This window comes from Triturus cristatus, chromosome 6 (assembly GCF_964204655.1).
Source record: "Triturus cristatus chromosome 6, aTriCri1.1, whole genome shotgun sequence".
Lineage (NCBI taxonomy): Eukaryota > Metazoa > Chordata > Amphibia > Caudata > Salamandridae > Triturus > Triturus cristatus.
This window is the reverse complement of record NC_140589.1, coordinates 1,503,609,595-1,503,636,842: the sequence shown is the minus strand read 5'-3', so window position 1 is coordinate 1,503,636,842 and position 27,248 is coordinate 1,503,609,595. Positions and strand designations below refer to the sequence as shown.

At 43.8% G+C, this 27,248-nt stretch overlaps 1 long non-coding RNA gene across 1 annotated transcript in view; it reads left to right on the top strand.

Moving 5' to 3' along the window:
• Positions 1-3,945: 3,945 nt before the first annotated feature.
• The window catches only part of LOC146821610 (uncharacterized), a 99,492-nt gene continuing 76,189 nt past the window's right edge, over positions 3,946-27,248 (top strand). Inside the window, exons 1-3 of the long non-coding RNA XR_014962742.1 lie at positions 3,946-4,008; positions 4,101-4,205; positions 4,298-4,395. This is a non-coding gene — a long non-coding RNA (uncharacterized LOC146821610). The remainder of the gene's footprint in view (positions 4,009-4,100; positions 4,206-4,297; positions 4,396-27,248) is intronic.

Below are 27,248 nucleotides of genomic sequence, written 5' to 3'. Positions count from 1 at the left end.
AACTTTACACACACATCACTAATAAGACAATAACATCATTGAAAATTAATGGCAGGACTAATATCTTCCAAACTCTGAAAGTTTTTAATGAATGGGATTAAAGCAATCCAAAAATAAAACACAGACCGGTGGCCAGTCCATTCATTGTCCATGTGCCACAGCACAGTGCTGTGCCACCAAACTTGCCCTTACTGATGCCGCCAGGGAACCTTCTCACAAATGGGCATCCATTGGGCATAGCAAGTACCTAGAAGATGGTGCTTGGGAAGGGGTGGGGCAGTCCCTGCATACTCCTGCTGCTCCTGGTCTTGTCGTCCTGCCAGTATTTTGCGTCATCTGTGCCTGTTCTCCATACAGATTCTTCTCCAGGACTGTGGGCATCAAAGACACCCAAAGGAATCTCCCTTGGAGTGAAGGAGTCACTACCATGCATCTGCAGGCACCGCAAGTAAGCTGACTGGTCTGCTGCTCCTGGTGTCCCACAAACTCTGAAAGGCTCAGCAACACAGGGGGTGGTTCTGCAACCCCCTCGAGGCCTGTACTGTCTTCTCAGCAAGTTGGAAGTCAGTATCCCTTGTCAGGACCGCTGAAGCAGTGCCCATGCATATTAGGTCAACTTGTTGTTGCCAATGCTTGTTGACTCTCTTCTACAGAGATCTTCGGGCTCCAAGAAGCTCCAGCCTCCAGCATCTCTTGCTACCAAGAGCTTCATCCTCACCACATCCTCAGCACCTTGGGCCTGTATTATTGGTGAGCTTCTCAAGGTCCTCTTGCGACTCCCATGTCTCCGGCCAGTGGGTCCTCTTGACGGTCTTATTTGGCTCCAGTGGGCCCCCCTATTTGCTCGGGGCCTGCTCTGACCCTCCTGCACTTGGTGAGTCCCTTGAACCTTGCTGGTCCCGTCACAGCACTTAATCCGCAGCAAAATAAAATATATGATACACTTGCAGAAGGTGTTGTGTTGAGTACATCTACTATACTGGAAATACACGATACAGTGACTTTGTTATCAATCACTGAACTAGAAGAGGACTCTATTACAATTGCCAAAGTTTTAGACCATTTGGATATCAGGGCAGATCTAACACTTACCAGCAGTCTCAAAACCAAGTCACGATGGTCACCTAATTTAACGAGTGGGAATAATATGGAGGTCTTCCAAAATTTGGTGTTAACCCCTTCAGCGCGGCGGGAATTCCCCCGCGGTGCTGAAGGGTTCGAGCGCGGGCGGGGCCATGACGGAACAGTTCCGTCATGAGCACAGCGCAACCGATGCTCATGACGGAACCGTTCCGTCATGGGCATGGAAGGGGTTAAAAGATTTGGATGATTATATTGACAAACATTGACCTTCTTTGGGAACCAGAAAAGACAACCCGACTCCCAATGAACGTAAAGCATTGAAATACCTAATGATGAATGATAACCTGACTATAAAAAAGGCCGACAAAGGCGACAACATAGTGGTGATCAACAGAATAGACTATGAATGTGAAGTGTATTCCCAAATTAATGATACTCAGTGTTGTGAGAAGGTACCATATAACCCCATCTTCATGTTGGTAACTAAGATCAATGGGCTACTGAAGGGGTGGCATGATAGATGTTTACTAAATGATGATGAGTATCTCTATATGAAGGTGGATCGCCCAGGTATTCTTGTTTGTACACACAACCAAAAATACATAAGGACCAGCCTTTTCCCACCAGGGAGACCAATAGTGTCAGGAATAGGGGGTCCCACGGAAAATTCACAGTTTGTGGATATTTTTCTTCAACCGCTGGTAAATAATCTACCCTCGTATATAAAGGATACAGGTCATATACTTAATATACTGGAAGATATAATTTGGGAGCCTGGAATGATAATGGTGACACTAGACGTAGTGTCACAATACACAAGTATTTGTAATGAACTAGGTCTTAAAGCATTAAACCACTTTCTATCGAAAAGATCGGCCAGTTTTTGGGAGCACACACAGATGTTGTTAGCAATGACAGAAACAATCTTACAGAAAAATTTATTTTTATTCAAAGAGGACTGGTTCAGACAAACACAGGGAGTTGTCATGGGCTCCAGATTTTTCACCTGCCTATGCGAATCTCTTTATGGGGTTGCTGGATGAGGTGATGATCTGGGCCCACTTGGATGCCATTGGAGTGAACATATGTTATATTGGGGTCGCTACATAGATGACTGCCTTATGATCTGGACAGCCTCAATGGCCGAATCACAAAATTTCTGTGATTATTTAAATGACAATGATGTTAACATTCGCTTCACTACTAACTGTAGTGCAACAGAAGTAACTTTCCTTGACCTTACACTGTATATCAAGGATGGAAGAATACACAGTAAAATATATCGAAAGCCAACATCCTGCAACTCTATCTTGCATGCAGGGAGTTCACATCCCCGTCATCAAATTAAATCAATCCTCAGATGGGTGATGATTAGAGCAAGGAGAAATTGCAGCAAGGATACACATTTCATGTCTAGTATACAAGATATGGAGAAGAGATTTGCCCAGAGGGGTTATTTAAAACAAATAGTCACTAAGGCTAAAGAAAGAGCAACGGTGACAACACGTGCTAAAACGCTGAGAGCTAATCACACAAAACAAAGAATGGATACACACATAAGATTGATAACAGATTACACACATCGGAGTCATGTTATGCGTAAAAGTCTTTGCAAACACTGGGACATTTTGAGAGCAGACAGAAGTCTAGAGGGCTGTATCACAACCACCCCACAGGTAACATACCGAAGAGGCAGGACATTGGGATTTATACTTAGCCCAAGTTACCAAACATCTACACGTAATGAGCAATGGTTAACCGTGTTGTCAAAAGGATTCTATAAATGTGGGAATTGTGGAATGTGCAAATAGGCACAAGACAAAATCAGAGAATTTAGTGTCATTTCTGACCAGAAATATATAATACTCGCCAACATTAACTGTAACACTAAATTCGTTGTATATGTTATCTCTTGCAAATGTAACAGAATTTATGTGGGTAGCACAATAAGACTCTTAAAAGTGAGAATTAGTGAGCACTGGAGAGCAGCGAAGCAAAACGATGTGAGATATCCAATTGAGGAACATGTAAACAATTGTGATAAACAAGGAAGCAACAAAACATTTACTTTCTTTGATATTGAACATGTCACAAGGGATCCCAGGGGTGGTAACCGGGAACTGAAACTACGCAGACATGAAGCCAAATGGATAATGCGCCTTAGGGCGGTTGAAGACAGATTACATTTTGATCAAGAATTGCAATATTTTTTAGGTAATTGATTAATTTAATCAGTTCTACATCGTGATTTGCTATACATGAATACCCCCTTGAAAATGCTTTATGCCTCAGAGTAGATAAGTAAATGAACAGATTTATCCTACCAAACTTAAGGTCAATCATATAAGGAAGTAATTTATTTTATTTCATTTTTATTTTTATTTTTGAAGGAATTAATGATTCCAGTGTACTAGCTGACATAATATTGATAGAACTTTTTACCTATACAAATAGGTATTTACTCAAGATTTTTATTTGCTCGCTTTTCTTAATTAACTTTATGCTTATAATAAACAATTTGTGACATTCATACTAGACAAATATGGGGATTATTTTTGGGAAACAATTCATTATTACCCGAAGATAGTGCAACTGTCATTAGAATTACCGAACCTCGTAGTCCGGTGTCAACTGCATTTTAGTTACTAACTATTAAGACTTCTCTTATTCTGACTTTAAACTTATAATAAGGCTTAAATTTACCAATACCTGAAAGGTGAGTGCTCTTATTAATTATCGCCAAAGACGAACTTGGTTATTCCCATTACTATTTAAATATGGCGCTGGTTCTTTCACAATACACGGACACATTAGTCTGACTTTTATTTTTAGTCCGGAAGTGAATTTTAGGAAGGAAACGACCTGACTTCAGTACCTGTATTCGGGACGGAGAGACTTGTACACGAGAAGATGCGACCACGGACGGTAATAGGCACAGCAGTCTTCCTGTTGCTATTAGATCATTGGGATACTCGGACATAGACTAATGGGGATTTTTTCTTTTAAACCCCCTATAGCTATTGATTTGGCCCTGGGAACTTTTTTAAGTTGCCCTCCTGAATCTCCCACTTGAGACGAGAATGGACTAAATAGAAGTACACATAGTGGTACTGCACCACAGGGTGAGTGTTTTAGTTTTGAACCATTTAGGTTAGTTTATGTATTTATAAGGAAATACTATTTTGAATTTTGACTTGACTCACATTCTTTATAGGCATCTCGAAGGGAAGTCCAGACCCTTTTGAATTTTAAAGATTCAAGTACAAGAACCAGCGGATTGGAGTACTCCAAAATCATACTCGGTTTTAGGAGGTAAGCTCAAATGGTGGTTATCGCTTTCCAGTCTGACTATTGCAATTTTTGTTAGAAGGTTTCTCAGTTTTTGATATTGAAAGGCGCGTACGTCTCTGTTCCCTTTGATTTATCAGGATTCGTGGGGAAATTATTCAAAATTTAACAGATACTATGTTCATTGTTTATACTATATAAAAAATGTCATGTATAGATGTCACAAATTGAGAAATATATCTAATAAGTAGGCACTATTTTGGACTAAAGAATTTGGAGAACTGTTTTATTTATAAGGCTGCACCATGGCATATTGGGATATGCTTGGGTAACACGAAATTGTTAATTACATGATGCGAATGTAGCGAACCATAATGCTATGATTTGAATAGCCTGGAGTAATTACTCTTTTTGTATATTGTTATTAATTATTTTATTCGCTTGTAAATTATCGCAAAGCAAACACAGAATGGTGATGGTTTAGACTATCACAGAGTTAGTTTTAATAATTGTTTGTAATGCCTTTGCACGGGGTTCATGGGTACTTAACTTGAGTGGTTCCTTGGGTCCCCGGCTCTTCTAAGTCTTCTGGGTCCAGTCTTGACTTAAGTCGTGGTTTGCATTCCTTTTATTAGTATATGGTTTGGTCTCCCCCTGGAGACCACTGTGTATGTGTGTTACCTAACTGTTCTATTACTGAACTATTTTGTGTATTTAGATTATATCTCATGGGAGGAGATATTGCAATGTGTTAGTGAGTCTTTATAATAAATACATATTTTTATAACAACACTATGTGGTTCTTTTCCAATTAATCTATACTATATGATTAGTGCTGGTAAAACAAGCTGCTTCACACTCCTTCTGGACTAAGCCTGAAGGCTGCTCTCAACAGCTACCACTTAGAGAGCTTTCTAAGGTTTTCTAAGAACATTAAAATCGCCATAAGGGTTGCCTGGATTAGTGCAAGGTGCTCCACTTAAATAAGAGTGCACCATATACTAAGCAAGCCTCCTACAAAAAGTACAAATGTTTTTGTTTTTTCTTCAACCACACAGACATCAAATGTTAGTAATGCCTAATTATATCATGTTTGATACTCACCACTTTGCTGCTGTGCTCTGAGCTGCAGCTGCATGGCCAAGTTTGGGTAGGACACTTACAGTATGTGACAAACAGTGGGGTTCATTGAGCATCACAACTATTCATTTTGCTGAGTGGACCACCCCAGAAAATACAGTGCAGTTAGCTGGATTCACCAACAGATGCCCTCCAGTAATTTCCTTACATGAATGCTGTGGTTCTGCAATACCTCCCGAGCATGCACACTTTTGGCTATGGCCTCTCAAATCTTTTCCCCTGTGTGAGCACTGGCCTAAACCGTGGATGTAAACATAATTATCAAATGTATTACTAAGCTGCAACTTAGACCCAGAATTTTTCAGGTTTGTTGCTTATTGTAATTATTTTCTGTTCACTCACTGCCAGCCTTTTCCTGGTGGTCATGAACAGGAAAAAGGTATGTCAGAACATTAGTCCTACAAAGGGTGTATTGTGTAAGTTATTTAAACTGACAACACTATCTCCATTGGGCAGTCAGTCTAAGGATTCCACTGGCAGAAATATGCCAACTGCAAATAGACCTGGTGAAACAACAAATTGGCAGACACATGTTTTTGCCACATTAGTGGTGGAGCAACCTGTCTGCTGAATTCTAAATAAGAATGAAATTCATTTGTTGCATCTGGGGATAGGCTGCTATAAATATAAATCATACTTTGTTTTTTCACCAAATTTGTTTTAAATAGGTAATTTTAAAGAAGAAATGTATGCATTATTTAACAAAACTGCTTTAAACAATGTCATAAATGTAAAAATAAAAGCACTTCAATTTTGGGCGTTCAAGATTTTGGGTTATTTAAGTATTTGACAGACATGGTACTCCACCATAATAGTGGTGGAGTATCTCATCTTCAAAACTGATGGCTTACCACTCTGTTTAGAGGCAAGTGAACCATCATATTTCTGAGGATGTAAACCCCCTGACTTTGCTGATGGAAACATTAGACAAACCCCCACGTATATAGTGCCATCAGTCTAAGTACCTCAGACTATGCGTCTTTTTTAGAGAAGATGTTGTGGCATAATATTTTCAAGGTCGATATTGTCAGGAAAAGCCTAATGATCAAGAATAGAAAATTTTAAAATTACCCCGTATCCTGGTGAAAAATTGCAAGAGTGCCAGAGTCATTATTCTTGCTTCCACTTTCAATCAATCAATCAGTACTTGTTAATCGTGACTACTCACCTGTGAGGTTCTCAAGGTGCTGGAGGAATACTGCAGGTCCGATTGGGCGCTGAGGTTCAGTTGAAGAGCCAGGTCTTGAGATCCTTCCTGAATTGGGTTTTTGACGGTGATAGCCTGAGGTGGAGAGGCACGGTGTTCCAGGTTTTGGTGGCGAGGTAGGAGAAGGATCTTCCTCCTGTCCTGGTCTTGCTGATCCAAGGTATGGTGGCCTGGACCTGTTGGGCAGAGCAGAGGTGTCTGATGGGTATGTGGATTGAGAGGCGGTGGTTCAGGTATGCTGGTCCATCATTGAGGAGGGCTTTGTAGGCCTGTGTGAGGATCTTGAAAGTGACTCAGTGGAGGTCTCGTATGCGGTCGGAAATGTGGCTGCCTCGGGGGATATTGAGGACCAGTCTGGCTGTGGTGTTTTGAACGTTCTATAGTTTCCTGAGGAGTTTCTGGGTGATGCCTGCCTAGAGTGCATTGCCGTAGTTGAGTCCGCTGCTGATGAGTGCTTGGGCGACCTTCTTTCTGGTCTTAGTGGGGATCCATCTAAAGATCTTTCAAAGCAGATGAAGAGTTTGGAAGCATGATGAGGAGACAGCATCAATCCGGCGGTTCATAGTAAGTGAGGACATGTTTATGTGTGAAAAAACAAGGTTTGCTGACTTGCCGCATTGAACATGAAGGCCACTCATCAAAATGACTGTTCTTTCAGAGGATCTGACATGGCAGCATCTCCTTTGAAGACGATATTCATCTCACCAGCCAGCGGAAATATCTATAGAGGATATTCATCTGCAAGTGTGGTGGAGGTTATAGCCTCTGCAAATCTAGGAAATGGCAGGACACCAACAAATGATAAGTAATTTGGTTAGGGCCTTAATTAGATTTTTAAGGTGGAATACTACAATGGACATGTAAAACAGAGGATAGGATAGCCGCCATGTTTGTAACTTAATATACTGTCCACCAGACTCTAAATAAGAAACACATGCTGGATGCATAACAAAATGGCATTATCTTTAGAATATCAATGATGCTATCTAAACCTCTTTAGCCATGTAGCTCTTTGAGAAGCAGTATAAGATGAATAATTATTAGGCAATATGCTGTGCTAAATATGTTGTAAATTTGACAATGCACCGGCAGAATTGATTATACACTTGCAAGTGCTGCAGCAAATTTCAGAAAATCAAAGTCATTTAAATTATTTGATCATAATGTCATCCTCATTATTTTTACACTTATAATAATTATGTAAAAACATACATAACACCACAAAACTTTGAAAGGGCAATTAAAATTCAAGATGTAGGCAGGTTATATTAATATAACTAGGCCCATGACCTAATAGGCATATTTTTATTCAATAAGTGTCTGTATACTGAACTGTTTGTCTGCAGGGCCATAAAACCGAGGGCACTTTGCCAAGGCACCCTCTGCAAGGATCTCCATTTCTTCTGGGGTTATTCTTGGTGTCCTGTCACTGGATTCCTCAACCGTTATCTCTTTCTAGCAGAATAGTTTGGCAGCAGCACTGCAAGATGTGTTGTCAACTCAGTGGTGGCATGGGAAGTAAAGTTTTTTTAAAGCATGGCGGAGTATGTAATTGTGTTGGAATTCCACCAGCGGATGTTACATAGCGGACAGTATGCTTCAGTCAGTTCAACAGTAAGTGAACCCGTGAAATGTGCATTCACCAGATGGAGATTGTTCTCCAGTGACAAAGAAGTCTTCATTCTATCGTTGACGTTTACATCAACCATCATGGTGCATCCACTTTGATCATCACTTATGAATGAGAGAGAATGGGCATTGGAGGAATTGGATTTATGTTTGACGGTGTAGCCTGACGCCGGTGCAGGACTGCACCACCTTGTCGATGTCAGCACGGTGCCGCCAGGACATTCACGGATTGCCCATGCTGCCGCAGATTTCTGCGTAAAGGGCCTATGTTTTGCTAGTGATTTGGGCGAGATATGGGACTGCATGGTTTGTAATGAATGAAACGTGACCAAAGAGTACCCATTGAAGGGTTAAATAATATGGACTGTGTTTTTTATGCCAACAGATATATGCCTCTCAAATGTCCATTTGGAGATATAATGATTTTGAGATCGTGAACATTTACCATAATGTATAATTTTTGAGTCAGAGTGGTTGGCCTATCACAAGTGCCTTCAGTATAATTAAAAGGAAACAGTCATGTGATTAACAGTTTGCCGGCCATACCCCATGAGTAAGGATTTTCCGAAACGCATCGGGGGTGGCACTCCTTATTGTCACGTTCTGGCCAAATAAATCTGATGAAATATGCCTGCAGCTGAGTGCAGCCTTCTTTCTCCATGGGCATTGGAGGAATTGGATATATATATGTATATATATATATATATTCACTGAAAAAACCATAGGTTTCAGGGGTGTTATAGTTAGCTGGACTTTTCACTTGTACAAAACCATTGAAATTCCCCCGTTATAGTTAGTTCAGCTAACTATAACTCGGGCGCCCGCAATGCACTGCTGATGACGTCACATATTACATCACTCATGACATGGTCAGTGACATCACTCATGACATCACTGATGACATCTCAAATGACATCACTGATGACATCACTGATGACATCATCCAGTGAATGTGTGTTTTTCTGAAAATTAAATATGTTTTATATATGTATATCTCAAGGTCGATGGAAGAATAAATGGGTATATAAGTGTCTAAATGGATGATTTGTTTTTGAAAAATTGATTGTGTAACTGACTGATTAAGTGTATCATAGTGAATACATGGCTTAGTGAGTAATGTTTAAATATGTAAATATCTGTATCAGTCTCTCACTTTGTGTATAAGTGGTTGCATGGGTTGGTGAGTAGCTACATGGGTGTCTATATAGGTTATTAGTTGGTTTTTTGAATATCAGTCTGAGTGTCTGCATGGTTCGGTGGGGGGTATTACGTAGTGCATAGGTGCATGAATGAGTGACTCACTGTTTGTATGAGTTGAACACAGTATGTGTGCAGGACTGTATGGGTGGATGAGTGTGTGTATGGGTGTGTTAGTGAGTGAATGACTGTCTCAATAGTGTCTTTATGAGTAACTACATATGTTTTAAACTAGTATATGTGACTATTGGTTATTTATGTGAGTATATGTGAGAGTGAGAGATTGAAAGAGTTCCTGTATGAATAAGTATGTGTTTCTATAAGTGATTGTTTAAAAGACTAAGTATGTGTAAGTTTCCGTAGAAGTAAGTGTGGTGGTGTGTGTATAACTGTATATGCAAGTAAATGTATGTTTGATTCTTTATTAGCATGAGTGACTATGTGTGTGAGTAACTCTATGGATGAGTGGCATTGTGTAACAGGATGTATAGGTGTATGAGTACATATGATGAGTGAGTACATGTATGAGTGACTGTATAGGACTGTTGGTGAATGAGTGGATGTGTATGTGGATCTTAGAATTACTGAAGAGGTTGTTGTAACTGGTATTGGTATGTCCATTGTTTTGAAAATTTTAGTCTCTATTTTTGAATGTGTGTATCAAAGGTTATATTAGGGTGAGAGGAGGTCTGCCACTCTATCACAAGGATGATGTCATCAGTGATGTCATCAGTGATGTCATTTGAGATGTCATCAGTGATGTCATGAGTGATGTCACTGACCATGTCATGAGTGATGTAATATGTGACGTCATCAGCAGTGCATTGCGGGCGCCCGAGTTATAGTTAGCTGAACTAACTATAACGGGGGAATTTCAATGGTTTTGTACAAGTGAAAAGTCCAGCTAACTATAACACCCCTGAAACCTATGGTTTTTTCAGTGAATTTCTGAGGTTTTTTAAATGCTAATTCCTAACTATAACTTGCCTGAAACCTATGGTTTTTTCTGTGAATTTCAAAGGTTTTTTAAATGCTAATTTCTAACTATGCCTACAGAGATAGGACATGTGAAGAAAGAAGAAAAAATGCACAGAAAGAAACAAAAGAAGTGCAGAAAGAAGCAACAGAAGTCCTCAAATACGAAGATAAGTGCAGGAAGAAGGATAACGTGCAGAAAGAACAAAAAGAAGAGCAGAAAGAAGCCTTGTTGCAAAATCATCCTGTACCCTCAACTTTTTCAGACGGATACTGGTGGTAACTGAGCCTGACTAACCAGTCCTAGAGCCAGTGCTATGTTAAAAGACACTTAGAATACAGTGAAAACACCTACATACACTAGGGAACATTATGCGTTGGGGTCCCCCTGTGATTCGCATGACCTCCTCTGTAAGCCCCTAGTATATAAGAGGGCATGGGGATTAAAACTACCTCTTAAAACAGGCCACAGGGCGTTTTTGCACACGTTAACTCAGGCCCCGTCCCCTCCCTTCACCACTGTGTAAACACGCCCTGTGTCCATTTTTAGTTGGGAGATTAAGTTCATTTCAATCCTGAGGGTCCCTGGGGTCCAACTAGCCCACTAGGTACCTCCAGTAAGTGCCACAGAGCTGCGTTGCAGAGAGGTGTAAAAAGTGGCACGGCCTGGACCACCTCTCTGCAATGCAGCTCAGTGGCGCTTACTGGAAGCACTTGGTGGGCTAGTTAGCCCCCAGGGGCCCTCAGTATTGAAGGGAAATTATATCCCCAATTTAAAACGTGCCATAGTGCGTGTTTGCACACGTCACCTCAGGCCCCGTCCCCTCCCTTCACCACTGTGTAAACGCGCCCTGTGGCTGTTCTAAGTTGAGAGATTAAGTCCCCTTGAATCCTAAGGGTCCCTAGGGTCAAACTAGACCACTAGGTACCTCCAGTAAGCGCCACAGAGCTGCGTTGCAGAGAGGTGTAAAAAGGGGCTTGGCCTCAGAACACCTGGCTGCAGCGCAGCTCCCTGGCGCATACTGGAGATACCTGTTGGGGGCGCGTTTGCAGAGTGCTGCACGGAGGGGGCATGGCCTCCTGCACGATGCCAGTCTTTTATTTATTTTAGTTTTTTAAGAAGGGGGGCTGTTTGGTTCCCCTTCTTATTCTAATTTATTGGCCCTGATGACCCCATCCCCCAGGGCCAGTCTCCTAATTATATTTTTTTGACCCCAATCCCCAGGGCCGGCCACTGTTTTTTATTATTTTTAAAAAATATATATTTATAGACACACCTAGGACATGCTGGACAAACCGTACGTACCTATCACCATGACGATTTGCGTGATATTCATTAAAAGGCGACTATGCATGCAATGAATCCACGTGGAATGTATTTACACCACTAGTGAAGCTCTGACATGTCTGATGCCCTACCGTGCCTAATCCCGGTAGACACCCTTGTCGTTTATTTATACAAACTTGGGTAGCTATTGACGGGCACATTTAATACACATGCACACCAAGCCATTCAAAGGGGATTCGACAAAAATTCGACCAAAACTATGCAAGAAACCCCCCTCAGGGTTAATAAAACACACATCCACTGCCGGATGTGTAATACTTTTTATTTTACTCTCTGGAAAGGGGACGAACATCACTTGAGAGTCACAGCGCGCTCCTGACAGAGCCCAATGCTGTGTTACACCCACCATTGCCTGCCGTGTGCCACACACCTCTGTGTTGTATTCCACTAGCTAGTGCATATGCTATGACACTCTCTAGCCCATGTGCACTGTAACACCACCCCGTGAATATGTCATGCCACACTTGTCTTCGCACGGGTTATATTGCCCCATCTAACGTGCCTTTCTCGATGCCTATGTTATAACGCACAGTGCTATGCCATACATATTACAATCTTGGATCCATATCTTTGTCACAGTGCATATGCAACCTTACACTCCCCAGCACATATTTTATATTACAACTTTAGAGACTAGTTAGGTTACACAACACTGCCCTGTGCATATTACACTCCAAGGCGCATATCGCATAGCACGCGCTAGTGCCTGTGCTATCTCGCGCTCTCCAATGAATCTGTCATTGCGCACAATGTATTGCATATTATATTTCACGCCCGGTTCATCTTATATCACACTTTTTGGTGCATAGTTTATACCATACACTATATCTAGTTTTCATTTTCAATCGTGCTCTCAGGACTATGTTCTATATAACACTGTGTTCACCTACACTTTTCACGGGCATTACATTTTGCGATAGGGGGTGGAGGGTCAGGGGGTGTTTCTGCCAAGTGAGCCCGGAGTCACAGTCACAAACGTCCTCTTCTTCCTGAATAAAAGTGAGATTATGCTGCATACTTGTTCATATTTTAAGTAGTTCGCACAGACACAATGTTTTAAAAACAATAAAGTTCCTAATACCCGCCTTCTCTGAACAGTTAGCTTGCTGCCCCATCCCCTTCCTCCCTATCCTCTGTTGTGTGAATCCATGGACTAGCCTCCTCCCTCCTGCCATGCATGGTCTGATGTGCTGCCACTGCCCTCAGTATGATGCACCAGTCCACTCCTCCTGCCCTCCATTGCCCAATTCTATGCCCCATCATTGACCTCCTGCTTAAACTCTGTGCTTAGCTTGCTGCCCCTATTCTCCTTCCCCCTGCCCTCCGATGTCTTTGTGCATGCCCCTGCTCCATCCTTTTTGCCCACCATGTCCCATGGACCTGCCACTCCTATCTACTCTGAGTGTTCTGTTGAGCTGCCACTCCCCTCCCACCTGCCTAGCATTGTCAGATGACTGTAACCTGTCCCTGTCACCTCCACCCTGCCTGTCCACATGCCATGCCCCTATCCTCTTCCTCCTGTCCTACATGGTCCATTGTACTGCCACACCCTTCTGCCCTCCCTGGTCTGTTGTGCTGCAGCTGCTCCTCCTGCCTGCCCCGTGTGGTCTGTTGTGAGGTCCCTTCCCCTGAACTTTCTTGTCTGTGCACAGGTCCTGACCCTCCCTTCTATCCTCCATCGTCCTTTGTGCATGCCCCTCCACCCTCCTTCTTGCCCATCATAGCCATTGTGCTGCCACTAACCCTCCCACTTGCCATGCATGGTCTTCTGTGCTGCCATGGCCCCTCCCACCTTCCCTGTGTGGTCAGTTAGCTGCCCCTGACCCCCTCCCACCTTCCCTCCATGGTCTGTGTGTGTGCCATCACAGTCTCACTGTTGCTCTTCATGGTGTGTCTTGCTTCTAGTGCCCATCCTGCCTGACCTCCATGGCTATCTTGCTGCTCCTGCCCTGCCCCCTTGCCCCCAGCCCTACTCCCTCCCTCCTGGCTTGTCTGTTTCATTGTAATGCCCCTGATCCGTCCCTCCTGCCCTTTATGGTCTGTTATGCTGCAGCTTTCTCTCCTGTCTGTCCATTATGGTCAGCTAGCTACCATTGCCTCTTGCCCCTCTGTTCTCTGTTGTCCATGTGCATGGTCCTGTCCCCTCCCTCTTGCTTTCTATGGATTGTTGTGCTGCACTCCCGTGTAGTGTATTGTGCTGCTGCAAACCCTGATGCCTGCCCTGCAGGGTCAGTTTGGTGCACCTCTCCATGTCCCTCCTGTCCTCTGTTATCCAAGTCCATGTCCCTATCCCATTTCCTTCCATGATCCAATGTACCATACTTGCGAACATTTTGAACTTGGTAAGAGGGAGATTTTGAAAAAAAACTGGGGTATTGATTTTCCCCTTTGAGTTACATTGAAAAAGAGGATATTGTAGACAGGAGACAGATCAAATAGAGCCCATTTGAGCTTAAAAACATTGGACGTTTCCTGGCTGAATCGGGTCTGTTGGCATGTATGGTTGTACTACCATTGCCTCTTCCTTCTGCCCACAATGGTCTATTACATTGCCACAGGCTTGAAGGAGGGTAGATTTTGTATCACAGGGGGCCCCTGGCCCGTTCTGTCCACACCTGAAGTATGAGACCCTTGTCCTTGCCCTGCCAGCTGCATTTGTAGGCCGTATTAAATTGACCAGCGGGTCCTGTGTTGCTATATAATTATCCTGAGACATCCTTACCACTCAGCCAGTATAAAACCCCTGTGTAGGCCCTTCTGTTCAATATGTAGGCCTCTTTGTTAAATTGACCATAGCTCTGCAATTTTAGTGTATAGCAGTCTGAAGGCAGGTCTGCGAGGCCTTCTGCTCCAAACCAGTAGCCCCCACCCTACCCGAGTGCTCCGTGCTCGGTATCAAAGTTCAACATCCCCCTGAAGCTGTCGACATACAGTAGGCTGCATCCTGGACTGGTACTTGCTTCCTGGGCAGGTTTCCCGCTTTTAAGGAAGTGGCAACCGCAGAGCGTCAAGTTAGGAGAACTGAGGAGATTTTATACATGAATATATTGAATTCCCGTACAATACCCATTATTTTCTGCTTGCTCTATGGAACTTACGATAAGCGATTGGCCTGAGAGACTGACCTTTTCACCCAGTCCATTGTCAGCATTAAGTGGGTAAATGACGAAATGTCTGGTAAAATCTGCAGACGAAGCTTTTGGGTAGCATACGTAGGTAGATGTAGCGTGCAAAGGAGCCCACAAAATGATATAAAAAGGGAGCACCCACAGATATCGACGGACTACCTCGCCGTCTGTATGTAGGTTAACAGGCAGTGCAGGTTTTCCCCAAGAGCTGGGAGCTCTTGTCTTCCTTTGCTTAAAATGTCTTGCTCTGCTTTGCTTGAAGTATCTTATTCTATTTTACCTATATGAAATGTCATGTTATGTTTAACCATTGTTCTCTTTACTTTTGCATTTAAAAGATTTTGTATTGTAATTGCAGGAATGCTTGCTCTAAGAGTAAACGTGAGTGTTCCTAGGTAACATTTTCCTTGGTGTAACTTGTTTCTCATGATGCATTTATAGATGTGTTTTCTCTCTCTCTCTGTCAGTACATTAATTGAGATACAGAGAATATCATGACAGCTGTATGATTATCTGGATTCTGTATTTTGTACTTTATGTCTCTATTCTGCGGTTTCTTTGAAGTTGCATCTTCTCATTAAACTGCCATTGTATTCTGCCTCCAATTCCATGTCTCATATGTCTGTTTTCTTCATTTTTGGAGCAAGCGTTCCTAGGCACCCCGGCTCAAATTAAGGTGCCCCTTTTGTCCCTGACTCACTCTCCTGCTCAGTTCTGTGGTGGCTCCCGGGGATCTGGGGACCGCCCCTAGCTTCCTTGACCCGTAATAGATCTTGCCTCCAACAGCCTCTCTTGCAAGTCCTGTATTGTTGGTTTGTTGCCCCATTATTTTCTGCTTGCTCTATGGAACTTACGATAAGCGATTGGCCTGAGAGACTGACCTTTTCACCCAGTCCATTGTCAGCATTAAGTGGGTAAATGACGAAATGTCTGGTAAAATCTGCAGACGAAGCTTTTGGGTAGCATACGTAGGTAGATGTAGCGTGCAAAGGAGCCCACAAAATGATATAAAAAGGGAGCACCCACAGATATCGACGGACTACCTTGCCGTCTGTATGTAGGTTAACAGGCAGTGCAGGTTTTCCCCAAGAGCTGGGAGCTCTTGTCTTCCTTTGCTTAAAATGTCTTGCTCTGCTTTGCTTGAAGTATCTTATTCTATTTTACCTATATGAAATGTCATGTTATGTTTAACCATTGTTCTCTTTACTTTTGCATTTAAAAGATTTTGTATTGTAATTGCAGGAATGCTTGCTCTAAGAGTAAACGTGAGTGTTCCTAGGTAACATTTTCCTTGGTGTAACTTGTTTCTCATGATGCATTTATAGATGTGTTTTCTCTCTCTCTCTGTCAGTACATTAATTGAGATACAGAGAATATCATGACAGCTGTATGATTATCTGGATTCTGTATTTTGTACTTTATGTCTCTATTCTGCGGTTTCTTTGAAGTTGCATCTTCTCATTAAACTGCCATTGTATTCTGCCTCCAATTCCATGTCTCATATGTCTGTTTTCTTCATTTTTGGAGCAAGCGTTCCTAGGCACCCCGGCTCAAATTAAGGTGCCCCTTTTGTCCCTGACTCACTCTCCTGCTCAGTTCTGTGGTGGCTCCCGGGGATCTGGGGACTGCCCCTAGCTTCCTTGACCCGTAATAGATCTTGCCTCCAACAGCCTCTCTTGCAAGTCCTGTATTGTTGGTTTGTTGCCCCTGCCCCCCTTTCCACTGCCCTCCATAGTCTGTTGTGCTTCCACGGCCCTTCCTGCCTGCTCAGTGTGGTTAAATTGTTGCCTTTGCACCCTCCTACCTGCCTTCAATTTTCAGAGTCCGTGCCCCTGGCCTCTGCCTCTCAACAGTATCCTAATGAACAACTAGATTGCTAACATTCTATATTTATTACAAAAGTGTGGAACGCCTGACATCATCTTGATGTAATCAAAACTGTAATACCTAGAGCATTTCCTTTAGAAATTACATATATGAGAGGGTCTTATTGGCATCAAAATTATGGTTAGTGCTCTAAAAGGCTAAAATAAGGACATATTTTCTGAGTTTTCAAATAGCGACAAAGCACTTTTAAATTATTTGTTATCTTTGTTTTTTTATCCAGTTGACCACTTGATTAAATGTTGCACTTAGGGGAGATGATGTGGTGTTACTTCCAGAACTGCAGACTTTGCAACTGGGGAACCAGGTTGAAGTTTCTGCTTCAGCTCGACATTCTGTGATTCTGGTCAAATCACTTAGTCTCCCCATGTCTACAACCAAAATGAATGTGTTCTTGTGTGATGTAACCAATGCTCATGTAAAGCACTCCAATACCTGACAAGTCTGCACTATATAACACTGCAAAAACACAAAATAATAAGTGTTTTGCACACTTCTGTCATTGGGCTATATTTGGGCTACATCTGGGTGATTTTGGGCTACATTTGGGCTCTTTTGTCTCCGGTGGCCATCTTGGGAGATTTATTTGTTATGAAGTTTCCTAATTTCCTCATGTACTGCAGTCTCCTCAGTAGGAAATGCTTTCAGTTTTTTACTTTGATTCCATCATGAAGGTATTCAGATATGTCACACATTTGCCATAAATTCTGAATGTTAGCACTCTAGTTGCTCATTAGATCATTGTAGTAAAACTACTGCACCATGGAAGTCTGCTCCTGGTATTAAAAGTGCATGTTTCAGTCTGCATGTCAGAATTTTTTTAATGAAATAGAAGAGGATTTGAGAAGTCACTCAAAATGTGCCCTCATTTTCTTTCTTCAGCATTAATCATAATTTCTATGGCAAAATGAACCTCCTCATTGTGTTCCTTTTTAAATTAAATGTTTTAAGTGTTACCAGTTTATTCCAATCAAGATGGCTTCAGGTGTGCCATACCATGGAAGTCTGCTCCTGGTATTAAAAGTGCATGTTTCAGTCTGCATGTCAGAATTTTTTTTAATGAAATAGAAGAGGATTTGAGAAGTCACTCAAAATGTGCCCTCATTTTCTTTCTTCAGCATTAATCATAATTTCTATGGCAAAATGAACCTCCTCATTGTGTTCCTTTTTAAATTAAATGTTTTAAGTGTTACCAGTTTATTCCAATCAAGATGGCTTCAGGTGTGCCATACTTTTGTCATAATGAAGACAGTAAGCGCTCTAGTTGTTTTTAAGAACATTCTGGGACATTCTGTCATTGGGCTATACTTGGGCTACATCTGGGTGATATTTGGGCTACATTTGGGCTCTTTTGTCTCTGGTGGCCATCTTGGGAGACTTATTTGTTATGAAGTTTCCTAATTTCCTCATTTACTGCAGTCTCCTCAGTAGGAAATACTTTCAGTTTTTTACTTTGATTCCATCAAGAAGGCATTCAGATGTGTCACACATTTGCCATAAATTCAGAATGTTAGCACTCTTTTTGCTCATTAGATCACTGTAGTAAAGCTACTGCTCACCAGGGAAAACTGCTGCTGGTATTGAAAGTGCATGTTTCAGTCTGCATGTCAGAATTTTTTAATGAAATAGAAGAGGATTTGAGAAGTCACTCAAAATGTGCCCTAATTTTTCTTTCTGCAGCACTAATCATACTTTTTATTGAAAAATGAACCCCCTCATTTTGTTCCTTTTTAAATTAAATGTTTTAAGAGTTACCACTTTAATCCAAGCAAGATGGCTTCAGGTGTGCCATACGTTTATCATAAGTAGGACTGTTAGCGCTCTAGTAGTTCTTTGGAACACTCTGGGAAGCTGCAGTAGAACACAAAGGAATCAACTGACAGTCTCTGCCCTTGTTGGATGTACATGTTTTACTGAGAATGTCAGACTTCATTCTCACATGACTGAGAAAGATAATGTGAATTTACAGAAAATAAGCTCTCAGTTTAGCCTATAGATCACCTTCCAAACCTCTGTGGTAAAAGCATGAGAAAATATTTTTCTCTCAATCATGATATCCCAGCAGAAGGCTTTTTCACATGGTGAAATCACCTTAGAACATACCACAATTCCTAAAATGAGTATGGTACCATCAACAAATGATTTATAATGTAACTAAAGTCTTAAAACCTTCTATTAACTGCAATGCTTTTTAATGAGGTGCTATCATGTATATTGGTCCCAAGATGGCTGCCAACACTTCTTGGATGAAGTGCTGACAGCCAATCAGATCTCAGGATGAGATGTGTGGTTAGGCTCCGCCCACATATATATATGCTTTTAAATGCTATTTTCTCAGGATCTACTGAACAGATTTACACCAAACCTACAAAAGGCACTTCCTTGACCTGAGGACTACCTCTCTGCCAAATTTCAAGTAATTCTGTTCAGCCGTTCGGGCTGTAGCTGTGTCTAAAGGTCCTATGGAAAAATGCATGGGAAAAACGCGTTTTGGGACCCCCCTTTTATCTCAGCCCCCGCTTGACGAATCCCCCCGAGACTTTCAGGGTAGGAGCGGAGCGTAGCGCCCCACCTATTTTGAAAAATTCGCGAGGATTCGTCAACCGGCGCCAAAGTTATTCAAAATAGAATGTTGCGGATTTCCTATGGAAACGTGGTCCTAACTATAACTATCTACTGGCGACCGCCAGTAGATAATATATATATATATATATATATATATATATATATATATATCACTAAAAAAAACATAGTTTCTTGTACAAAACCATTGAAATTCCCCCGTTATAGTTAGTTCAGCTAACTATAACTCGCGCGCCCGCAATGCACTGCTGATGACGTCACATATTACATCACTCATGACATGGTCAGTGACATCACTCATGACATCACTGATGACATCTCAAATGACATCACTGATGACATTACTGATGACATCACTGATGACATCATCCAGTGAATGTGTGTTTTTCTGAAAATTAAATATGTTTTATATATGTATATCTCAAGGTCGATGGAAGAATAAATGGGTATATAAGTGTCTAAATGGATGATTTGTTTTTGTAAAATTGATTGTGTAACTGACTGATTAAGTGTATCATAGTGAATACATGGCTTAGTGAGTAAAGTTTAAATATGTAAATATCTGTATCAGTCTCTCACTTTGTGTATAAGTGGCTGCATGGGTTGGTGAGTAGCTACATGGGTGTCTATATACATTATTAGTTGGTTTTTTGAGTATCAGTCTGAGTGTCTGCATGGTTCGGTGGGGGGTATTACGTAGTGCATAGGTGCATGAATGAGTGACTCACGGTTTGTATGTGTTGAAGACAGCATGTGTGCAGGACTGTATGGGTGGATGAGTGTGTGTATGGGTGTGTTAGTGAGTGAATGACTGTCTCAATAGTGTCTTTATGAGTAACTACATATGTTTTAAACTAGTATATGTGACTATTGGTGTATATAAGTGAGTATATGTGAGAGTGAGAGATTGAAAGAGTTCCTGTATGAATAAGTATGTGTTTCTATAAGTGATTGTTTAAAAGACTAAGTATGTGTAAGGTTCCGTAGAAGTAAGTGTGGTGGTGTGTGTATAACTGTATATGCAAGTAAATGTATGTTTGATTCTTTATTAGCATGAGTGACTATGTGTGTGAGTAACTCTATGGATGAGTGGCATTGTGTAACAGGATGTATAGGTGTATGAGTACATATGATGAGTGAGTACATGTATGAGTGACTGTATAGGACTGTTGGTGAATGAATGGATGTGTATTTGGATCTTAGAATTACTGAAGAGGTTGTTGTAACTGGTATTGGTATGTCCATTGTTTTGAAAATTTTAATTTCTATTTTTGAATGTGTGTATCAAAGGTTATATTAGGGTGAGAGGAGGTCTGCCACTCTATCACAAGGATGATGTCATCAGTGATGTCATTTGAGATGTCATCAGTGATGTCATGAGTGATGTCACTGACCATGTCATGAGTGATGTAATATGTGACGTCATCAGCAGTGCATTGCGGGCGCGTGAGTTATAGTTAGCTGAACTAACTATAACGGGGGAATTTCAATGGTCTTGTACAAGTGAAAAGTCCAGCTAACTATAACACCCTTGAAACCTATGGTTTTTTCAGTGAATTTCTGAGGTTTTTTAAATGCTAATTCCTAACTATAACGTGCCTGAAACCTATGTTTTTTTCTGTGAATTTCAAAGGTTTTTTAAATGCTAATTTCTAACTATGCCTACAGAGATAGGACATGGGAAGAAAGAAGAAAAAATGCACAGAAAGAAAAAAAGAAGGGCAGAAAGAAGCAACAGAAGTCCTCAAAGACGAAGAAAAGTGCAGGAAGAAGGATAACGTGCAGAAAGAACAAAAAGAAGAGCAGAAAGAAGCCTTGTTGCAAAATCATCCTGTACCCTCAACTTTTTCAGATGGATACTGGTGGTATCTGAGTCTGACTAACCAGTCCTAGAGCCAGTGCTATGTTAAAAGACACTTAGAATACAGTGAAAACACCTACATACACTAGAAAACATTATGCGTTGGGGTCCCCCTGTGATTAGCATGACCTCCTCTGTAAGCCCCTAGTATATAATAGGGCAGGGGGATTAAAACTACCTCTTAAAACAGGCCACAGGGCGTTTTTGGACACGTTAACTCAGGCCCCGTCCCCTCCCTTCACCACTGTGTAAACACGCCCTGTGTCCGTTTTTAGTTGGGAGATTAAGTTCATTTGAATCCTGAGGGTCCCTATGGTCCAACTAGCCCACTAGGTACCTCCAGTAAGTGCCACAGAGCTGTGTTGCAGAGAGGTGTAAAAAGTGGCACGGCCTGGACCACCTCTCTGCAATGCAGCTCAGTGGCGCTTACTGGAAGCACTTGGTGGGCTAGTTAGCCCCCAGGGGCCCTCAGTATTGAAGGGAAATTACATCCCCAAATTAAAACGTGCCATAGTGCGTGTTTGCACACGTCACCTCAGGCCCCGTCCCCTCCCTTCACCACTGTGTAAACGCGCCCTGCGGCTGTTCTAAGTTGAGAGATTAAGGGCCATATGTAGGAAGGCAAATACCGGTCGGTAACGGCCGATGTTCGGTAAATATCCCGTTACCTGTAAAAAAGCATTATTGAGCTATTTGAAGTGTGCAATGTGGCAGACATACATGCCCTTAGGGCATGTATGTGCGCCACATGTGCACACATGGACGAATCAGGGGTGCAACAGGGTGTCAATGTGACACCCTGCCACCCATGCTACTGCCTCCCCCATTACCGATTCGGTGTTTACCGAATCAGTAATGGTAACTGGCTTCCCATTCATTCCTATGGGCCTCTAGTAAATACCGATTCTTAAATACCGAAATTTACCGAATCGGTAAAATTCGGTATTTAAGAATCAGCAAATGTAATTTACCTACATATGGCCCAAAGTCCCCTTGAATCCTAAGGGTCCCTAGGGTCAAACTAGACCACTAGGTACCTCCAGTAAGCGCCACAGAGCTGCGTTGCAGAGAGGTGTTAAAAAGGGGCTTGGCCTCAGAACACCTGTCTGCAGCGCAGCTCCCTGGCGCATACTGGAGATGCCTGTTGGGCTAGTTGGCCCTCAGGGACCCTCAGTATTGAAGAGGAATTAATTCCCCAACTTACAATTTGCCAGGGGGCGCGTTTGCAGAGTGCTGCAAGGAGGGGGCGTGGCCTCCGGCATGACCCCATCCCCCAGGGCCTGTCTCCTAATTATATTTTTTTGACCCCAATCCCCTGGGCCGGCCACTGTTTTTTATTATTTAAAAAAAATATATATTTATAGACACACCTAGGACATGCTGGACAAACCGTACGTACCTATCACCATGACGATTTGCGTGATATTCATTAAAAGGCGACTATGCATACAATGAATCCACTTGGAATGTATTTACAACACTAGTGAAGCTCTGACATGTCTGATGCCCTACCGTGCCTAATCCCGGTAGACACCCTTGTTGTTTATTTATACAAACATGGGTAGCTATTGATGGGCACATTTAATACACATGCACACCAAGCCATTCAAAGGGGATTCGACAAAAATTCGACCAAAACTATGCAAGAAACCCCCCTCACGGTTAATAAAACACACATCCACTGCCGGATGTGTAATAATTTTTATTTTACTCTCTGGAAAGGGGACGAACATCACTTGAAAGTCACAGCGCGCTCCTGGCAGAGCCCAATGCTGTGTTACACCCACCATTGCCTGCTGAGTGCCACACACCTCTCTGTTGTATTCCACTAGCTAGTGCATATACTATGTGTTAGATCTGGGGGTCTCTAGTTGGCAGGGTAGGTTCCACTGTCCAAGTAGGGACCCTTGCTTCTAGTCAGGGAAAGGGGGATACACTGTTAAGATAACCCCTGCTCACCCTCTAGGTAGCTTGGCCTGAGCAGTCTAGGCTATCAAAGGCAATGTGTAAAGTATTTGTACCAACACTCACAGTAACACAGTGAAAACACCACAGATTTACTCCACACCAGTTTTAGAAAAATAATGTATCTTTACTAAAAACTTCACAAGACCAAATACTACAGACAAACCAACATATACTTCAAAAGGTTACTTTAAAGATAGTTCAAGAGTTTGCAGAAAGTACTCCAGGATGTCAAAATCAGTGTCCTGCACAGTGCGACTCTCAATGCACAAAATGCGACACTCTCGTGCCCAACAGTACCTGTAGTTTCGATAAGGTTCCCAAAAGCTATAACAAGGAAGATGGCAAAGGCGATGCGATGCTCCTGAGATCCTGGGGAGGCTTTGCAGCAGCCCTGCTTCACGCAGCAGAGGTGGCTGCGCCGGCTCCGATCTGTAGGGGGAGGATGCGATACCTTTGGCTTTCGTTGCGTAGGTTTCTTAGGGGGAAGCTTCACGCACAGGTTCGATGCGACACTCTTCGATGTGGTGCGATGCGTGGCGCAGCGTTGCCTTCCGGCGCCGCAACTCTCGATGCGCCACGGACTCTGCGTCGACACACGCAGCGATTGGAGACTTTTCACGCACCGGCAGTGGTGCGGCCCGCAAACTGGTTCTGCGACAACCCTCGCAATGGCAGGAAGCTTCACGCTTCGGGACGATGCTCGACGCACTCGGCGATGCGGAGACCCTGCGTGTTGCGATGGTGCCGCGATGAAATTTTCCACGCACTCTCGTCTTGCGACACGCAATCGGATGATGCGTCGGGTACCAGTCACTCTTGTTCACCCTTCTGCTTCCCAGCTCCCAAAACACAGCAAAACGACCTCCTGAGGCCCAAAGACTGGGCAAGCACTCCAAGGCAGGTCAGAACTCCTTCAGCAGAGTTCCAGGGGAGCTGGTGGTGATGTCCTTTTGTTCCTGGGACTTCTTAACAGGGAGCCAGCTCTTCTCTGGCCCTGGGAGATCAGAATCAAAAGAAGGGGACACAGCAAAGTCCTTTCCCTCTCCTTGGCAGCAAAGCAAAACAGCGAGCAGGCAGTCTTTTCCTCTTCAGTTCTTTTCAGCTTTCTCCTTGGCAGAGGTTTCTTCTTAGTTCCAAAGTGATCTAAAGTTTAGGTGTCTGGGGTCCTCTTCTTATACCCCTCCAAGTCTTTGTCTCTCTTTGTTCCAGTGGGGGGATTCCCCTGCTCAAACCGGTTCCTGGGTGTGCTCTGCTCTGGAGCACCTGGTTCCTTTCAGAGTGAGGGGCAGGGTCGTTAGACGCTCAGCAGGAGGTGGAGCCTTCTTTGTGCCAGCAGAGGCAGAGTCCTCAGCCTGGCCAGCAGGGGGTGGAGCCAGCTTTGTGTTTGGCAGGGACAGCCCTATTCAAACCCAGGGACTACTCCTCCCACCCATCTAAAGCAGATCTCCCTATTCACCCTGCTGCTGACTCATCCAGGCTCCTGGAGCCACCTGGCCCATCACATGACACCCTTCAGCCAACCAGCACACAGGCACACAGGAAGGTTAAACAGGAGAATAGCTACTTTCTAAAAAGTGCTATTCTCACACAGTGAATTTAAAAACCATCTTGCTAAAAAGATGTATAATTAAATTCTGAACACAGAGATACCAAACTTGGATTTTCTATCTTGCCCTTATGGGAAGATAGGCATGTAAACAGCCTTCCCCATTCTATCCTATGGGCAAGATAGCCTCTCAGCAGTGAAAAACGAAAATGGCTATAATTCACTACCAGGGCATGTTACACACCTCAGTACATGCCCTACCTTTCAGATACACTGCACCCAGCCCAGGGGGGTACCTAGGGCCACCATAGGGATGCCTTACATGTACAGAAAGGGAAGGATAAGGCCTGGTCAGTGGGTGCACTGGCCAGGTCGACATGGCAGTCCTGGACTGCACATAGGCACTGCAAGCAGGCCTAAGACATCATTTTAGCGCTACTCCTGTGGGTGGCACAATCAGTGCTGCAGCCCACTAGTAGCATTTGAATCACCAGCCCTGGCACACGCAGTGCACTTTACTAGGGGCTAACAGGTGAAACAAATATACCAATCATGGATAACCAATTAATATAACAATTTATACAGAGAGCATATGCACTTTAGCACTGATTAGCAGTGGTAAAGTGCCCAGGGTCCTATTGCCAACAACCACGGGTCAGAAAAAAATAAAGGAGGAAGAAGCAAAAAGTTTGGGGATAACCCTGCAAAAAGGGCCGTTTCCAACACAACCCCCTTCCAGCCTAAAGCAAGGGTAGACCAAGCGATACCTCGATGGGATTCCCTGCTTAGGGCGATAGAACACGGAAACTGGCCCAAACAGCAGGGCACTATTCCTGTTCTACGCCTTCCTGAACCCGGTTGGATCTCTCCATCCATACTCTCAGGGTCCACCACGCCAACGCATGTGGAACCCTTCTCCTCACCTGTGGACACCACCTGTGCAGCACCTAGCCTTAACTTGCTCACAGGTGTGTCCCAACAGACAGACAGCAAGCCGCAGTGACCAGTGACAGTGGTCAGGGATGAGACCCAGGCCTTATGCCTCTCAGGGCTCTCAAACCCCTGTGGCATCAGAAGGTGGGGGGCAGTAGCCCCAGGTGCTGGGCACCCTTTGTCCACTTCCTTTCCTGTCAGGTCGGGTCTGACAACCTGGCACTGACCCACCAGCCCCGGGCCTGTATCCGGTGGCTGGACAGGAGGCTGGGGTGGACTGTTCCATACCCGGTCCTCCTCTTCCTTGGGGCTCTGTACCCTCCCACCTGGAGCAGTACCCCCTTCTAGAATAGTCAGGGCACCTGTGGCAGGTGTCCCTCACCATTCGCCCACCAGTTCAGGGGTTCTATCCTGCAACTGGGATTCCAGGTCAGGGGGGACACCCCGGGCCTGGCCCTCCAACCTAGGGTCTACACCCTCCAGGTGAACCAGGGTCAGAGGCGAGGACTCTCTCCCTCTGCACCCCCTTCCAGAGTGCAGCACCCTCCCCACTGGAGCGGTACCACTGGAAGCAAAACCGGTCAGGACACAGATTACAGATGTCCTTCCCTCCAGGTCAGGCAGATCCTGAACCTGGCCTCCCAACCCAGGGACTAAACCCTGCGGTAGCACACCTGCCTGGCATGCCAGGACTTCTGGGGACTCACACAGTATCTCCCCGAGGGTGACACATGACCCATGTGTCTCGTGACAGTCTGCCTGGCGCAGATCTCCCGGCCCCTGTCCACCTGACAGTGCGCGAAGATCCCCCAGGACAGAAGTGGTGTCACCATGGTCACTCCTAGGGGACTCAGCCCTTCTGGCCGGTCTCTGACCCACTGGTTCTCCCACTGGGGAACACATCCCCCTCTCACCCCTCAGTCTGGACTTCTGCACCCTCCCAACTGGAGCAGTACCGCCAGACACCAGAACCACTGGAGCTCTGTTTACAGAGGCTCCAGGTTCTCCTGACACTAGGAGATCCTCCTCAAATGGCCTACTAGCACCGTCTAGGCCCCCAACCTGGTGTTCCCTTAAGAAACCCTCCAGGCCCTAAAACTGGGTTTCGGGCACCTTGGGACCCACAGTCCCATACTCACCCCTTCTCCACTGAGACAGGACGTGAGCCCCTATACCCCTCCCACTACACTGGGACCTAACCGGGCTACACTGAACCTCTTCCACCTCACAGGTCTGGAAGATATCTGGGCCACTCCTTTTGGGATCACTCCCCAATGCCTCTCCAGACCTTTTGGCATCCAACCAAAGGTCTGCCTCCAACGCAAGCTCTCTGGAACCAGAGAACTCACACTCCACCGGGTGTTGGCATAGCTCTGGAAAACAGGGACTTAAAATATGCTCTCCAACAAATGAATCACACAGCCCCCCATAGTTGTTAACCAAGCTACCGTTTGCCTCACCCTCCAGTGCCTCACACA